Source organism: Odocoileus virginianus, chromosome 18 (genome assembly GCF_023699985.2).
Source record: "Odocoileus virginianus isolate 20LAN1187 ecotype Illinois chromosome 18, Ovbor_1.2, whole genome shotgun sequence".
NCBI classification, from domain to species: domain Eukaryota; kingdom Metazoa; phylum Chordata; class Mammalia; order Artiodactyla; family Cervidae; genus Odocoileus; species Odocoileus virginianus.
The window spans coordinates 54,555,962-54,574,713 of record NC_069691.1 but is presented as its reverse complement, the minus strand read 5'-3'; the positions used below and the strand labels follow the sequence as shown (position 1 = coordinate 54,574,713).

The 18,752-nt window shown below is 36.4% G+C and overlaps 1 pseudogene; it reads right to left on the bottom strand.

The window, feature by feature from the left end:
• Window positions 1-10,921: 10,921 nt before the first annotated feature.
• LOC110152152 (eukaryotic translation initiation factor 4B pseudogene) lies at window positions 10,922-13,640 on the bottom strand (annotated as a pseudogene).
• Between the last annotated feature and the right edge of the window lie 5,112 nt (window positions 13,641-18,752).

Here is an 18,752-nt window from a genome sequence, read left to right as displayed (position 1 = left end):
TTCTGTTTGCATTTAAACTCTTTTGGGGGGTTCATATATATATATGCCTCAAAATATATTGCTGTGATTCTATTTTTGAGCACAGCAGGTAAGCATATTTATGCAGAATTAGCATGAATGGGCCAGTGTGCAGCATCTGTTCCATGCAGCGTGGCTTTCCTCCAGGGTTAAAATGTCAACAGAGCATAGCAACTTCTTCAGAAAAGGGAAAAGTGAACTTTCATTGTTTCTAGGCAGACATAAATATCATAGGTAGTATCATGACAGACAGATTAATGGACTTAGGAAAGAGTGGAGAAAATGGAGCCCTTTTATCATTTGATCAGTCTTGTATATTCTTTCCTAATTTTCTGGTTGTGCCAAAACATGCTTTTTTTTTTTTTAAGATTGAAGAATCAATCAAGTTATTCATTGTGAGCACTGTACATTAAAGACTGTGATGTTATCATTTGACAGTCTACAGTAGAAGATGCTGAAGTGCTTATGGTCTAAGTACATGGATCCATGTTTAAGAAACAATATGCTTTGTTAGACAGTTTTCATATGCATTTATAATATTTCATATAAATTCATACCTAAGTAATGATATGCAACCAAATATGTATATTCATGTCTAAATACATATGCATTATATCCAAACATATATGTATGGATATGGATACATATGGCATTCCTGATGGCTCCAATGGTAAAGAATCTGCCTGCAATGAAGGAGACTCAGGTTTGACCCCTGGCTCAGGAGATCCCCTGGAGGAGGGCAGGTAAACTCACTGCAGTATTACTGCCTGGAGAATTCCATGGACAGAGGAGTGTGGCAAGCTACATGGGGTCGTGAAGAGTCGGACATTAGTAAGCGACTAACACTTTGAATTTTTTCCACTTTCATGGGTCCATATATAAATAAATATATAAATGTTAAAATATATATTCATTCAGTTCAGTTCAGTCTCTCAGTTGTGTCCAACTCTTTGCAACCCCATGGACTGCAGCACGCCAGGATTCCCTGTCCATCACCAACTCCCAGAGCTTACTCAAACTCATGTCCACTGAGTCAGTGATGCCATCCAACCTTCACACCCTCTGTCTTCCCCTTCTCCTCCCACCTTCAATCCTTCCCAGCACCAAGGTCTTTTCTAGTGGGTCAGTTCTTTGCATAGGGTGGCCAAAGTATTTGAGTTTCAGCTTCAGCATCAATCCTTCCAATGAATATTCAGGACTGATCTCCTTTAGGATGGACTGGTTGGATCTCCTTGCAGTCCAAGAGACTCTCAAGAGTCTTCTCCAACACCACAGTTCAAGGCATCAATTCTTCGGCTCTCAGTTGAGAGTCCAACTCTCACATCCATCCATGATGACTGGAAAAACCATAACTTTGACCAGACATTAATTATGACTGTATAAATATACAAATACAAATGCATATGCATACACAATTCTTATCAAACTAGGGTTTTTCACAATACAAAACTCTCTCCTAAATATCATTAGGAATTTGTATTGCCATTCATATTGCTCTTTGATTTGATTTATGAGCATCAAAAGTCTTGGATATGACCCATCTTTAAATTAATTCAGCTTTTATCAAAGTCAAAATGAGCTTCAGTTAACTCTGTTTTTTAACCTATCTTCTTAAATGTACCTTGTTCAATCCTCCATTTTCAGTTCAAGTATGAAGTCTTTTCTTTTCTGAAATAAAAATTTGTCTTCTGAAAGAATACACTTTAATAAGTCACAAGGAGTAGGACATGTATGCTTCTAGAAACTTAAAAACAAAATGATTAGTCATTGAAACTTGGATTTAATAGCCAGGAAAATTATAATCATTTTATATTTTTGAGAGGACTAACATGAGGAAAAGTTATCTTTACTATTGCCAAAAGAGAATTTTTGTTTGTTTGCAACAATATACAGAATTTATTTTGCTCTTATTTTCTTACCAAAGAACCTTGTTATCTTCACCTGTTTGTCTCCACTGGTAATTATACCTTATTTAAATTTTGTGAACATTTGTTCAGTGTAGGATAAGAAATACATCTATTCTTTTGTATTTGAACATGATTGAAAGCCTGAAAATTACACATTTTAAGCTATGACTTGGGCTGTGTAAGCTTCTTAAAACCTTAAAGTGACTAAAATAAAGCTTCTTAAATTTATCATGGAGAGAAAAAATAATTTTATCATAAGATATTAGTAAATAAATCAGAAGGTTGTAGGTTAAACACAGACAACAATGTTTTGGGAGGTAATTGCAGTCCAGATTATTTAAACTTTACCATATTTTATAATGTTTTGAGATAGTAGCCAAACATGAAGTGCTTTTTTTGTGATTTATCTAACTGGAGATAATGAGAAATCAACTTTAGTGTGAGCCATCAGCACTAATATCATTTTATTTTCATTATCCCCATTTCTGTCACATAGTAATGTTATATTAGGGAATAGTATAAATCAACATAGCTTTGCATTTATGGATTTTTTAGAAAGAAAAAGAAGAAAATAATCTTTAAAGGAAGAAAAGTGTTTGTGGAGGTGATATACCAAAAAAAGTGTTATTATTTTAGGTAAGAAGTAAATTATTTCTTCCTTCTTGTATTTTTTCCTTCTTTCTTTCCTTTCTTTCTTTTTTATTTTTTATCCTTCTTCCTTATATCTTAAAATTTTCATCCTGATGCTTTGGCACAATGTGGCACATATGACCTCTATTACTTAATAATTTCTCCTTATCCTTACAAGTCAATCTATGTTTTCTCCTCTTTCTGTTTTCAATAGAAAGTAAGATAGTGTTAAAAGTTACTGGTCCTAGGATAAATATTATTATTCAGCAAACTTCGAGGAAAAGGTTATATGTTTTGCTATATAGAATTAGCAATATTACCTTTAATTTCCCCCTCAAAAACAATATGCCAGTGTATCTCCTCCCCCACTCAGAAATAGCATCTGTTCAAAACTTATGTAAAACAGGAAGCTGCACATGAGAGTTGGGTATTAAGTGTTTTGAGAATCACATAAAGGCAAGAGCTTAGCAGAATAGGGAAGGGACTTAAAGAAGAGCGGAGGGAGATGAATCTTCTGCCAGAATAAGAAAAACACATAAAATGCAATCTCTGATTTTGATTCTGAAACTCAAATGTGTCTTCCCTGGCATAGAACCAGAGAGGAATGAAGCAAGCTGCACTTTCTGTTTGGCACAAGTCTCAAAATGTGCCTACAAAAAACCAGATTTTTGGCACAGTGAGACCCCAAACATCCAAATGAATGGCTGACTTTTTCTCTTTTTACATGAACTGAGTAATGGCATCCCAGCTTCTATGTATGTGAAGCAGCCTATTCATGTGCATCATGTTTCAATCCCCAGGATTATCAATCCCCTATCTTTTTTGATTATATACCAGTAGTTTCCAATGTTTGTTGATATGGGGTGTGTGTGTGTGTCCAGTGTCTTGGCCTGAGAAATCACATGATGAAATATATAACATCTTATGTTGTCAAACTGGGAAATCATGTCAGAGAATGATGGGATACCTACCAACAGAACATACTTTGAAGGAGTTTCTGTTAGACAACTCTGAAAACATTTGAACATAAAAACTGATTATAAACCTTTATAACTTTCTGATTAAAATGGAAATCTATAAGGGAAGAATGAAAGTAAAACTTTTCTTACAATGGGATGTCCTTTAACATAAAAACATTGACAGATTTAGAAAATCACCACTTGAAAACCATAAAGGTATCATTTATTCAGACAAAACTAATCAATGCATGTTAAAATCATTTGATAAGATATTTATTACAGAAAGGACAATTTTATAGTTGTAAAACCAAGGCAAATACCACCTCAAGTGACCAAAGTTAAGACCGTCAGCAATGGGATAAATTTATACTGTTACATGCTGACATGAAATACTAAGAATAATCAATATGACTCATAAACAAGAGGGAATATTAGATAAATCTAAATTGAGGTAAATTTCACAAAATAATCACCGTGAGATCTTAAAAACATTGTGAGGTCATGAAAGGCAAAAGAGGGACAATTTGCTCCAAATTAAAAATGATTAAAAATTCATGACATCTAAACATCACACTTAATCTTGGCCAGACACTTTTTTTTTGCTTTGAAATACATTATTAAATTCTGATAAATTTAAATAATAAATATACTTTCCTCAGCTCTTGACCTCCTTACCTCTAGTCTTGATGTAGACATGAGCTACTCAAGTGAAGCACAAAATATATCATCCACCTATTCAAACTATCAGTGACAAGTTACTAAGGTAAAATTCAAACTTCTTATTATAATCATGGTGACTTATTATTCCAAACTGGGATACTTATGAGAGTGAATGCACATTTTAAACATTCACCCCTAACTAACAGGCATGCTGCTGCTAAGTCACTTCAGTCGTGTCCGACTCTGTGCGACCCCATAGACGGCAGCCCACCAGGCTCCTCCGTTCATGGGGTTTTCCAGGCAAGAGTACTGGAGTGGAGTGCCATTGCCTTCTCCAAATAACAGGCATAAAATTGGGTATATGATCACCTTAATTGCAAAACCTCACATGGCCCCCATTAATTCTCTGGTCTTCTCCTGTGTCTCCCTAACTGCACTGTTGCAGTTATTTTGGCCTTTATGACCCTGTGAACAAGCGGGTAAGTCCTCCACCAGAGTCTTTGCCAACATTGCTTAGCCCTGCCTGGAAGGCTCTTGCCACAGCTTTTCTCACCGTGAACTCTTTTATTTCCTTGAAGTCTGTGCAGCAAAGTCACTTTCTCAGTGATGCCTTCTCTGGCTGTCTTACGTAAAATTTCAATATCCCATCTCTAAAATTTCATATCTCTCTTTTCTGCCTCATTTTAGTCATTTTCTTATAATTTATCAATATATTATAGAATATGTACTTTAATGATTTATCTTCATTGCTATCTGAATTCCATATGAGAACATAAGTTTAAAAAGGGCAATCTTTTTGTTTGTTGGATACAGTATATATCCATATCTCTTACAATAATGCCTAGTACTTGATAGGCAATCAATAAATATTCCTTGAAAGAACTAAAGACTGTGTTTTATCATTGCAGTGAAAAATACTAAATTTACTGAATGTTTAAGAAATATAAAGTCATGAATTATTTGAAGAGTCAACCTAGATCTTTACTATAATACATATGTTTATTCATGGCAATAAAAAGAAATTGAGCATTTGTTATATTAAACTAATAACATATATTTATATCAGAGTCATAATAATAAAATATAAATAGTTCTGAGCAACAATACAGTTGTTCTTCACCCTCAGATTGGGTTGAATGAGTGTTATTTTATTGTTTTGCTTGCATCCCACTGATTAATTGTTAGGTAGAATATTATTTTTTCATGTTTTTTGGGAACATTTTTTTCCTTTTCTGAATTGTGTCTTTTAAGTCCTTTTTGTTTGGCTTTTAGTAATGTATTTACTTTCTATAAAATCATAAGCTTATTCATTGTAGTTTCTATTAAATACAACATTTTATATTATTCTGCCATAAAGAATATGCAACAGCATCTTTTAAAGTTTAGGGACTAGAAACATGTTTAAAGGATTCATATGTATGCTTACTTTCCTAAATGTGGATTTGAAGTCAGCAACCTGGGTTTAAATTCCAGAACTGTACTGTATTCTTGTATGATTATTAGACCAGTGCATAAAATCTTCAAGCTTCAGGGTCTCTTTCCATGGTTGTTATAAAATGGAATGAAATAATGAATTCTAAGCACTTAGTGTTACATTGTTTTTTTATTAACTACATAGTAAGTTTTCTCCTTTTAAGGTACTATCCTATTATTAGGTTTTATCTTTATTGGTTATCATCTTTGTTGAATAATTTCCATATACATACATATTTGCAATGATAGAGTATATTTAATTTTATATCATGTGTTTTGCTTAATAGCATATCATCAATAAGCTTAATGTAACAACATAATATGCATAATTTTAATTTTAATTAAATGCATATTATTCCATCTAGTGATGGTATCATAACTTATTCAAATATTAGACTAGTATTAGGCAGTTAATTAAAGTGCTTTTCAAGTTACAAATCAGGGCGTAGTGAGAGGCATAATCATAAACTCATGATAGGTGTACAAATATGATCATAAAGCCTTTTAGGAAAGCAAGTTTGGAATGATACCCAAACTTTAAACATATTCATTCTCATTGACTCAGCAATTCCATTTCTGGGACTCTGTCCTAAAGAAATTATCAGAAATGAAGACAATGATTTATGCACAAAGATTTTTACCATGTCATTATTTATGGCAGCAAACAGTTGGAAGCAACCCAAATGTCCTGCAATGAATGATTATCCATTTCTTAGTGCAGCCATAAGAATAAAGAATAAGCAGCTCTTTTAAAATATACTTGGAAGAGTTTTAAAATAGGGAAAATGCTCAATATAAAACAACAGATTTTATATGTATAAACTTTTAACATGTACATAAGCAGGAAAATGCTTGCAGTGTTATCTCTGAGTAGAGAAATCATAGGTGATTTAAAAATTTTTATCAATTTACCATATCTTCTACAATGAGCAGGCATTACTTTAAAGCTAATTTTTTAAAGAAAGTAAAGCTACTGTTAAATTACTGATAGTGACATCTACGTTGAGGTGAGGAATTCTTAAGGATTTGGTATGCTGTGTGTTATAGTTAACACTGATGGCCTGACACCTTTGTTGGCAAGCGTGATAATGTATCCCAAAGGCAATGTCAAGCTTTAACCAACCATTTTCAGCTTTTCTCTGCTCTGTGGAAATTCTCCACATTGCAGTGCTCTAAAAGGAGAATAAAGTTAAAGTCTTAATAGCAGCAGGTTCATCTACAATCCAATTACTTGGAAAGTAAATGTACCATATCTAGTTAGTGATACTGTTTAATATTTAATCCTGTGACATGAAAGCACGAACATTAAAGTTCTATAGTAAACCCTAGAAGCATGAAAATAAAGTATAAAGGTAGCAGGTCTTAATATTTCTACAGAAGAGCAAAACTCCATATAAAAAAATTACCCTGCACATGTGCTGTTACAACAGGAGACATGAAAACTGATTCAGTTCTCATTTTTTCCTTCTGTCCAAAATAATTAAAACTATACTAGGTCTGTCACAATCTTTGCAACTGTCTTCTCAAATTTTGTAATGACTGACAGCCCATTTAAAAATGAACATTATTTAATAAGGTCACATAGTTTTGAATTTGAACTTTTAAAAATAAGTTTCCAATGAAAATATAGTAGGAAGATGATTTAGACTCATTATTATAGGAATCATTATTTCCTATTTCTCTTGACTCCTCTTAGATAGAGAAACCGAGACCTCCAAAATGCAAGCTCACTCTCGTCAAGACTTAAACCAGTTCTCATCTAGGAAGCAGAAGGTAGGAAACCTTATCCTTACCAATGGTAGAATTTGGAACCATCCATTTTATTCTTATTAAAATATTTGGGTATAGAGGGTGAATCTACCAATGAATAGCAAGTACACTCAATTGCAGAGTAGTTTACAGAAATGCAACGTTTGCTTATTTGCCATAATTAGATCCAAGCTGCCGCATACAGGATTATTCTAATATGTATACATAGAACAACTAAAGAACTCTTAAAATAGTGGTTTGAAGTACTCTTAACTTGAAATATTAATGTAAATAAATTGTATTTTATTTTGTTATTTATTTACTTTTGTTTCACTGTAAACTTCCAAAATACACTAATTTTAGGCAAACTGAATGTTTCCTAAACATGAAGAAAATTGGATTTAGACCTAATGCCTATAGGAAAGTATCTTTGTGACTCCGATTTCTACCCTGGAGTTTATCTGTGGTAAGATATTATAGTAAGGGATAACAAAAAGGTAAGAGAGTTTGAATGTTGCTTAACCATTTATTAACTGTAAAAGGCTATTGTTAGTGTTAGTCGCTCAGTCATGTCTGACTCTTGGCGACCCCATGGACTATGTTCCATCAGGCTCCTCTGTCCATGGGATGCTCCAGGCAAAATACTGGAGTGGGTTGCCATTCCCCTTCTCTAGATCTTCCTGACCCAGTGATCGAGCCTGGGTCTCCTGTATTGAAGGCAGATTCTTTACCATTTTAAATATCACTTAACCGTTTATTCACTGTAAAGGCTAGTTCAGTTTAGTTCAGTCACTCAGTCATGTCTGACTCTTTGCGACTCCATGGACTGCGGCACGCCAGGCTTTCCTGTTTATCACCAACTCCCAGAGCCCGCTCAAACTCATGTCTGTCAAGTCAGAGATGCCATCCAACCAGCTCATCCTCTCTTGTCCCCTTTTTCTCCTTCCTTCAAACTTTCCCAGCATCAGGATCTTTTTCAGTGAGTCCGTTCAGGCTAGAGAGTTTATTAAATCTTTAAGTCTGTTTCTTCATCAGTAAAGTACATATGCTTTCTTCTGCCACATAGGATTTCTAGAAGGATTGAAATAGGTACCATATAATGAACTAGTTTGTAACACACAAAATTATTATGCCCAAATACTGTGATACACTAAATTTGAGGAAGGTGTTAAGCCAGGGTCATAAATATCTCTGACTCTTTCACCTCCACCATTAATTTAGTCATTACAGGAAGATTTAGTGTCAGAAAGTTTGCACTGCATCCTAAATTTGTGTTTTCTTCATAGAAATTCCGTGTGAAGATGGTGTTAGTAATAAGTGTACCTCTTAAAATATTATAGGTAAATTATAAATGTTAACGAAAAAGTAAAATTGAAAAGGCCACATTGTGCAACTTTCACTGTTCTCAGAACCAAAGTTACTTGACTCTTCAATAGAAGCAGAGTTGAAATCTGGGATTTGTGATGGAATGCACATACATGCAAGTTGCCTAGACCATGAAATCCATGATTTGCTAGAATTTTATCCATTTCTGCAAAAAACATAAGTTCCTTTCCACAACTTGTCTTTTTTGCCATTAGAATCTCAGCCTACCTTTGTGACTAATACAGAATCAGTACCACCCATTGCTATTTCACCCACACACCTTAAAAACTAAAAACACATTTTCCTCACAACCCTTCCTCTGGGCCCACATCTCTGCTCTTAAAGAATGAGGGGAAATCCTTGACAGACTCCTGGACATTTCTGCTCCCTTTGCAATTCCTTTTCCCAGCTTCCCACTTCTCAATAACTTGCTCATTGATTCAGGGAACTCCAGCAGCATTTCATCTAGTAAACTGTCCCTGATATACTGGTCTAAATTAAAGTTTTCTTTGTGCCTTCTCTTACATCCCTTGAAAATTTCTACTCTTGAACTTAGCATGTTATTAAGTGAAAATAAATTAAGATTTAGTGCCTAGCCAAGAATAGGGGCTCAATGATTGTGCATTGAATAAATAAATAAAAAGGAGTCAAGCATGTAAATCCATGGCTGATTCATGTCAATGTATGACAAAAACCACTACAACATTGTAAAGTAATTAGCCTCCAACTAATAAACATAAATGAAAAAAAAAAAAGAAAACATAAAAAAAAAGGAGGCAAGGCTAATATAAGAGCTGAGTATACTACTACCTTTTCTCATGGCTGAAATCTTATCGATAACATATAGCTTTCTCAGGATGTTCCCTGAAACTTAGTTAATACAAAAGGCCACTAAACTAGAGTTTTGCTACACAAATGAACACACAGTCATTCTAATATTTAGGTTTCACGTTATTTGAAATTTCTGAAATTTCTAGTCGGCTTTTATTTTTTTGAACTTTAAAGACCAGATTTATTTGGAGAAAACAAAAAACCCCAAAACCCAAAGGATGGAATTTTACATCTCAAGACATCTCCCGGGTAATAAGTCTACAGATTACAAATCATTTTCATGGAAGATATTTTTGTACAAATTTTACATGTAATGAGGAGCGGGTCATAAATCCCTGTTTGTTTTAACAGGGTGGCAGAGTAGAGGAATGGGGGGAAAACAGCTTTTTTGTATACATCTATTTGGAAGGAGTAGACATGAAGAGGGCAAACCCTACCTTTTCAACATCTATAGCAAATGGTTTAAAAAAATACCCTCTCAACCTTGGGTATCGCTAAAAGCCACTTCCTAGCTACTAGCCACTCCAAGCCAATTATTTAAAGTTACTTCACTTGGTATGTCCTTTATGTCCACTGGGTAAATGACTCATTATGCTCACTGCTGCAGCACTCATAAACCAACACCCTGCAAGATTGGACAGGGTCTAACCTAGGACTGATGGGAAAAAAGCTTGCAAATAAAAGAGACCAAGGTGTCTTTTCTCTGTAGGTACCAATACTGCCCATAAGGACACCATCTATTGAGCTGACAGTACCAAGGTGCACATAAAAGGAGGCAAGTAAAGCTATTGTGTTGCAAGAGAAGCAAGAACTTTGTTAAATTGTTCTCCATTATCATTCATTCTGGCAAAGAATGCTAAAAAAACAAAAAGAACCGACCCCCCCCCCCCCAACATTGGTCTAGGTAGGCCACATTATAAACCCAAACATTTGTGTGGGATTTCAGTGCAGAGATGGAAACTTTTTTAAAAAGCACACCCCTCAATACCAATCAAGGTTGTAAGAAAGGTTTCCAATTTAATTTCCATTCACCCCAATGTAGGTGAGTGGCCACACTCACCACCTAAGACTGGTAATTCTAAAGTTTCCTGAGGTGCAAAAGGGGTCAAAGCAGCAGAAGCAGGAATGGCTGGAGGGAAGGAGTGAGACTCAAGACATGCAGGAACCAAGAATTGCTTAAGAACAGCAGTAGTGATTCCTCATTAGACAGCCCCCAGGGGGCTCTAGAGGATGCCTAGGAGATGAAGAGTGTGACTGAAGTCCAAGTCGTCTGTGGGAAGGTAACAGGAAAGACTGGCAGGAGGAACCTAATTCAGACAAGAGTCTGAATTTTTAAAACTTCAAGATTTCAACAGAATGTGGATTTATTTGAACTTTCAGAAGGGATAGTGTTTAAGAAAGGGTGAAACCAGGACACATAAAGATTTGGGAATTCCCACAAACCCTGAGTGCTTCCTGCTCCAGGAAGTAAACCATTCATGTGTTTACTGGAGGTGATATACCATTTTCTCTATTACTGGTGCAAAATAATTCACCAAACCCCCAACCTTCTTTTCAAACCACGATTTCCCCATTTATTTTGGTCACCAAACAGTCCTATTCTTCAGTGACCTGTAGACTCACTTCCACCTACCCCCCTGGGGGGTACAAATGAAGGAACTCCCCATAGGCTGGCCCCAGTAACTCAGAACTAAATGAGAGAAGGGGTTAGCAGCCTCCTGGAGACTAAAACATCAGAGACTAAACCTACCTTGCTGAGGATGGAGAATTTATTCAGGAAATATTTGAGAATTCATGTATGCCACAACAGGATAGTAAGAATTAAAGGTAGGAATCTCACTCTTCCTTATACCTGTCTACTGTCCAACTAGATCCCAGACACTGCATCACCATCACTGCATTTTGCTAAACAGAGGCCCCTAGGCACGAATCACACAGGCAATTGCATGTGTCATAAAAACACACCACAACTTTTCCATTAAGAGCTGTACGTATCTTTCTCTGGCTACACTGGTGATTCTCCTGTTAGTTCAATACTATAAAGGCTGCAGCAGCATGCAAAAGAATTTCATTTTGTGTTTTTTTTTTAAAAAAAAATGTTAAGAAAGGTCTCCAGGAGATGGTGAGTTTTATTTTGTCTTGTCTGGATAGAGGTTTGATTTGCTCTCGAATGTTCCAGGGTAGAGAGAGACTAGACAGAATTCAGAGGTCTATTCGGTGTAACCTCCCTCATTTTCATCTTCACCATCAATGGCAAGAGCAGCATATTTGCTTGCAGAACTGAACTTCGAGGCTGGATTTTCTTCAGCTTTCTTTGGCTCAGGTGCAGAGCTGGAGTCATGATCCTTTTTGCCATCTTTCCTGTCTGACTCCCTCCAGTGGTCTTTGTTCCCTCCGTCTCCTAGACCAAGGCTGGAGTTCCCACTTTGGCCTTGTGGGGCACTTACCCCATCTACTTTATTTTCATCTTTCCTTGCCCATCCCTCCTCAGGTGGTTGAGCTGGAATTACTTTCCCTCCACCACTTGGAGGGGACTGCTGCTCTGTGTCTGAGCTCAGAGATCGAGCAGGAGGGTTAGAACTTCGCTTCACCCAAGCATTCTCCTTTGGTGGAGGGGCTGGCATTACCTTTAGAGGCTGTTCAGGTTTTGGGAGGCTTAGAAGTTGGAGACTGACAGTTTTCCTCTTTATTGCGGGTTTCATTTTCTAAAGACTTCTCACACTCTCTTCGTGCATCCTGGTCTGACTGACTTCTGCCAGATGTAGGTGAGGTCCCAGTCTGTGATGACTCACTTCCTGTCCTTGATCGTTCCCGTTCCTGAGTTTCTTCACTTCGCCAACTTGGGTGTCTCTCCGGAGGCCGTCGTTCTAGTTTTGGCTCATCCAGCTGACGCTGCAGTTTCTCTTGCTCCTTCTGTAGCCGCTCTGCTAACTTCTCGCTCTCTAGCAGCTGTGTCAACAGGCTTTGCCCCTCCAAAGATAGAGGCTGGGAGGTGCTAGCGGAGGAATCATCTTCCTTAGGAGTACTCCAAGGCCTTAGGTTCAGTTTGGGCCTTTGGGGGGGACCTCTATCATCCCGCCTATAATCATCCTGAGAGTAAACATCTCTGGAGCTCCAGGACCGGTCATCTCGTCTGTCGTATCTATCTTCCTAGCGGTCCCCGCCACCCCCGTAGTCGTCATCCCTACGGTACCTGCTACCGAACGCTCTTCTGCCACTGCCTATGCTGGAATCATAGCCTCTGTCATAGTCTCTGCCGCCTCGGTCATCATAGCGATCTCGGCCCCTGTATCGATCCATGTCCCGGCGTGGGCCATCACGGTAACTGTCCCGATACCCATCACGGTATCAGTCTGAATCATAACGATCTTGATACTTGTCTCCAAAGCTATCATCACCCCTTCTAGGTGGGTAGTCATCAAAGCTGTCTGCAGCAGGACGGGCCCTCTGTATCTGTTTTGTCAGAATCACAATTTCTATCTTGGCCAAAGGAACGATCATCCCTGTCTTTATCTTGTGCTTGATCAGCAACGTCCACTCGAATTCTCCTATTACCTAGAGACTCTTCGTTGAGGCTCAGGGCACTGAGCAAGGAATCCAGGTCCTCAAACTAGCATAACCAAAATCTTTTAACCTCAGGATTGCTGGGTTCATGCGGTAAACGCACCGCACTGATATTTAATCCTCTAAAGAATTCCTTAATGGAGTCTTCTGTCACATCATAGGGCAGGTTCCCTAGAAAGGCAGAGTAGGGTGGAGATTTGGGAAGACGGCTCTGGTCGATATTGGGTTCCCGAGCAGCCCGTGGAGCAGTGGGCAGGATGGAACGGTCAATTGGAGGTGCCCGATACACATCATCATCATTACTATGCCAACTGGTTGAAACATCCCCTTCCAGATCGTCTGTTTCATCAGCCCAGCTGACTGGTGTGGGGACATAGGTGCTGCCTCCACCAGTCCCTCCATCCTCAGCCAGAAAGTCTGTTAGGGAGATAGTCTTCCCCTTCTTGTCCTTCTTTTTCGCTGAGGCCGCCATGTTGGGAGAGGAAGAGAGAATGTAAAAGCTCTAGTCGGCTTTTTAAAAAAAAGCTGGGTAAAAGAATTAGAATGGCAGTCAACACTTTCCCCACCCCCAAAAAATCTTAAGGAAGCAACACAGTTACAAAATTCATTTTTTAAAATTCAGTGACTGAAAAGTTCTAAGAACAGGGACAAAATCCTCTTTTATTCTTAGTTCAAAGAATATTCTTTTACCAATGGGAAGTATATGAATATTTTGAAGCTAAGAATAAAGATATATTGTACTTTGTACATATAAGATGCATGTGTATCTCAGACTTGAAATTTAACATATTTACCATGTCACTCCAGATATTTAGCTATTAAATAAGTTAGCTAGGCAAGGTTCAGTTTTTATTACTTAATCACAGAAATAATCTAAACAAAAATGTTTTAACATTTCATTAATTCATGTAATTTATGATTTATTGAAACAATTATGTCTTCAACTGTATAAAATTGTCCATTTCATGAATCAAGGTCAGAGGATTCAAACAGAAACCCAACCTGAGGATCAGTTCTCTCCTATAATACTGCAATAAATACCTTTTGTTGACTGTATATCTGACATTTGCTATCCCATTCTATGAATTACTTAACTTCATTGAACTTCAGTTATTCATCAATAAAATGAGAACAGTTCAGTTCAGTTCACTTGCTCAGTCATGTCTGACTCATTGCGACCCCATGGACTGCAGCACACCAGTCTTCCCTGTCCCTTACCAACTCCAGGAGCTTGCTCAAACTCATGTCCATCCAGTCGGTGATGCCATCCAACCATCTCATCCTCTGTCGTCTCCCTCTCCTCCTGCCTCCAATCTTTCCCAGCATTGGGGTCTTTTCCAATGACTCAGTTCTTTGCATCGAGAGGCCAATGTATTGGAGCTTCAACTTCAGCATTAGTCCTTCCAATGAATATTCAGGGCTGATTTCCTATAGGATTGACTGGTTTGATCTTGCAGTCCAAGGGACTCCTGAGTCCTTTCCAACACCACAGTTCAAAAGAATAAAAAAAAGACAAGAACAATAAAAATATATCTCAGCATTGGTATGAAGATTAAAATGAGAAAATATATCTGGCACATGAGAGAAGTCAAATAATCTTCCTTCAGGTTATCATGTAAATATGTTGGAATTGGCTAGGGGAAGAAAGTTAGCCTTCAACAAGTTTGTCTGATTCATCACCCTGCTCTCTACAAAATTTGGGAAATTTTTGAGTGACCATCTGTGTCTGCATAGAATTGTGTAATTCTGCTCTTTAATGTTCATAGTGTCCCATCAGCTTTATTTAGGCATCTGCACTATTTTTAGCTCACAACTAAATTTAAGCAAATGTTACAGAGTGGAAAATTGAATCATGTATCTAGATTGGGTCAGCAGTCTATAGCCCACAAGTCAAATCCAACCTGCTCCCTATTTTGTAAATAAAGTTTTATTGTAACACAGCAGGCTCATTGTCTGTGGCTGCTTTTATACATCAGTGGCAGAGTTGAATTATTGCAAAGAGATCATCTGGCTAATATCTTATATTTAGTTCTTTAAAGAAAAGGTTTGCTGAGCCCTCATTTACAGAATTGAGGAAAACAAAGCTATAGTACAAATAAGAACAGCTTTATTTTATTGAAGGGGAAAATTTTGAATAGAGTTATGATTTGGAATATATATGCAGGAAACCCAAGAATAATTCAGTTTCTTTTCCATTTTCTCAATGAAGTACAGTTGATTTACAGTGTTGTATTACTTGTTGATATACAACAAAGTGATTCAGTTATACACATATATACACTTTTAAATATTATTTTCCATTATGGTTTAATCACAGAAAATTAAATATAGTTCTCTGTGCTATACATGGGACCTTATTGTTTACCCATTCTGTATATAAAAGCTTATATCTGCTAACCCCAATCTCTCCCTCCATCCTTCCCCCAATCCTCTTGACCTGGAAACCAACAGTCTGTTTTCTATGTCTGTGATTCTATTTCTGTTTCAGAGGTAGATTCATTTGTGTTATCTTTGAGATTCTACACATAAGTGATATCATATGGTATTTGTCTTTTGCTTCCTGATTTAATTCACATATTATTATAATCTCTAGTTTCACCCATGTTATTGTCAATGGCATTATTTTTTATGGCTGAGTAGTACTCCACTGTAAAATTATACCATGTGTTTTTTATCCAAACATCTGTTGATGGACATTTAGGTTGTTTCTGTGGCTTAGTTATTGTGAATAGTGCTGCTATAAGCATAAGGGTGCATGTATCTTTTTGAATTATAGATTTGTCTCAATATGTGTCCAGGAATGAGATCCCTGGATTGTATAGTAATTCTATTTTTATTTTTCTAAGGAACCTCTATGCTGTTTTCCACAGTGGCTGCCTCAACTTATATTCCTACCAACAATGTCAATACCAATTCTGGCCTTTGTTATCTGTGGACATTTTAATGATGGCCTTTCTGACTGGTGTGAGGTGGTACCTCATTATGGTTTTGATTTGCATTTTTCTAATAATTATTGATGTGGAGCATATTTTCATGCATCTTTCTGTATTTCTTCTTTGAAGAAATGTCTATTTTTTTGGATAGGGCATTTTGTGGTGGTGTTGAGTTGTATGAGTTGTTTGTATATTTTGAAAATCAAGCCATTGTCTGTCACATCATTTACAACCATTCTATAGATTGTCTTTTTGTTTTGTTCATGGTTTCTTTTCCTTGTAAGTTTGATTGGGTCACATTTTTTTAATTTATTTGCTTTTATTTCCATTGCCTTGGGAGACTGACCTTAGAAAACAATGGTAAAAATTTATGTCAGAGAATGTTTTGCCTGTTTTCTACTAGGAGTTTTATGATGTCATGTCTTATGTTTAAGTCTTTAAGGCATGTTGAGTTTATTTTCATATATGGTGAGAGGGTATATTTTAACTTCATTGATTTACATGTGCCTGTCCAGCTTTCCCAACACCACCTGCTGAAGAGGACATTGTCTTGCCATTATATAACCTTGCCTCCTTTGTGGAAGATTACTTGACCATAGGTGTGTTGGTTTATTTCTGGACTCTATTCTGCTCCGACAATTCACATGTATGTGTTTGTGCCAGTACCATGCTGTTTTGATTGCTGTAGCTTTGTAGTGCTGTCTGAAGTCTAGGAGGGTTATGCCTCCTGCTTTGTTCTTTTTCTTCAGTGTTGTTTTGGCAATTCTGTGTCTCTTATGGTTCCATGTGAATTTTAGGATTATTTATTCTAACTCTGTGAAAAATTTGATAGGGATCACATTAAATCTGTATATTGCTTTGGGTAGAATGGCTATTTTAATAATACTAATTTTTCCAATCCAAGAGAATAGGATATATTTCCATTTATTTGAATCATCTTCAATATCCTTTATTAATGTTTCATAGTTCTCAGTGTATAAGTCTTTCACCTCCTTGGTCAGGTTTATTCCTAAGTATCTTATTTTGGGCATTGTAATTTTAAAAGTTTAAAATTAAGAAAAAACATTCCCTTTCTGATGTTTCATTGTTGGTATAAAGAAAGTGAAAGTGTTAGTCGCTCAGTCATGTCTGACTCTGCAACCCCATTGAGCATAGCCCACCAAACTCCTCTGTCCATGGAATTCTCCAGGCAAGAGTACTGGAGTGGGTAGCCATTACTTTCTCCAGGGGATCTTCCTGACCCAGGGACCAAACCTGGGTCTCCTGCATTGTAGGCAGATTCTTTACCATTGAGCTACCAGTTAGTATAAAGAAATGCAACAAATTTCCATAATCTTGTATCCTGCTACCTTGCTGATAATTCAGTTTCTTGAAGCAAATTTTGAGACTGACTGTAGATTTCCACAGCAGTAAAATGTGACAGTTTCCTTGTGGATTACTCAGAGTACACATGATTGATTCAGTTTAAAGGATTTCATCTTTTGGGCAGTTAAAATTATTCAATGTGATCAAACTTGGTTGAAAAGCAGTATCTTCTCCACATGTTATTATAACCATATGATTGTCAAAAATCAATAAACTGGACAGTAATAGTAATTTGTGGGTAAGAGTTCTAACACTGATGTTATAGGTTTGCAGTCAAACTGGTAGTTTATCATAAGACAGTCTTATTTAAGGGAATATTATTTAGTTCCCTATTCGCAATATAGATAGATATAGATAAAGTAACATATCACTACTTTTCATGCCTTGATTCCTCTTTCATTAGCTATACAAGGACTGGAACTGAAAAACTGAACAATTATGACTGTCTAGTTTTAGTATCTTTCATATTTAAGGCTCTCAGATAATGTGTTATGATGGCAATACATCAAATTTATTGTAGTTGTCCTATACGGCTAATTCAGAGTAGATTGTCTAATCCTGTCTATGGAAAAATCTCAAAGAGTATATACATCCCAAAATGCAATACAAAAGAGAACAAGAGAAAAAGAAAAATCCTATGTAATCCATCTGACAGAGGAATAGCAAATGTTAATATTTTTCTCTGAACAAGGTTAATATTCTCTGTGTTTGTATATCTTTTTCTCTTGTCATCTATTGTACAAACCACTGTAACTGTTTTTCTTTTTCAGCTACACTATATTGTACAAACTACTCTATCTCTGCTTTTTTTTTCAGCTAGACGCTATATTGTCTATCAATACACTTAGACAACACTATTTTTAGTATTCCAACATAGAAGTATGTTGTACTTTATTTTTGAAACTTCCCATTACTGGTGCATAAATTCTATGGTGTTTTTTATTATTTGCAGGTATAAATAAAGCTCTGATATCTACCAAATGCTTTTTTCAACCACTTCTCTTAACTTCTTTTGACAAATTCCTGAAGTAGCAATACTAGTTCAAAGTGTATTTATTTATTCATTTGCTAACTTACATGTGGTTTATAGGATAATTACCACTCAACTTTTCTCTGTTTGAATATTATAAATATATCAAAAAATCTGTTGTTATAACACCAAAAGACTGTGCAGACATATTATTCTCATGAAGTCCAGACATCTAGAGCTCACAAAAAAATATGCTAGAAAATGTTTGCTTTGTCTATACTGGGTCCTGAAAATATATATCCCAACACATAGAACCTCTTTAGTGGCA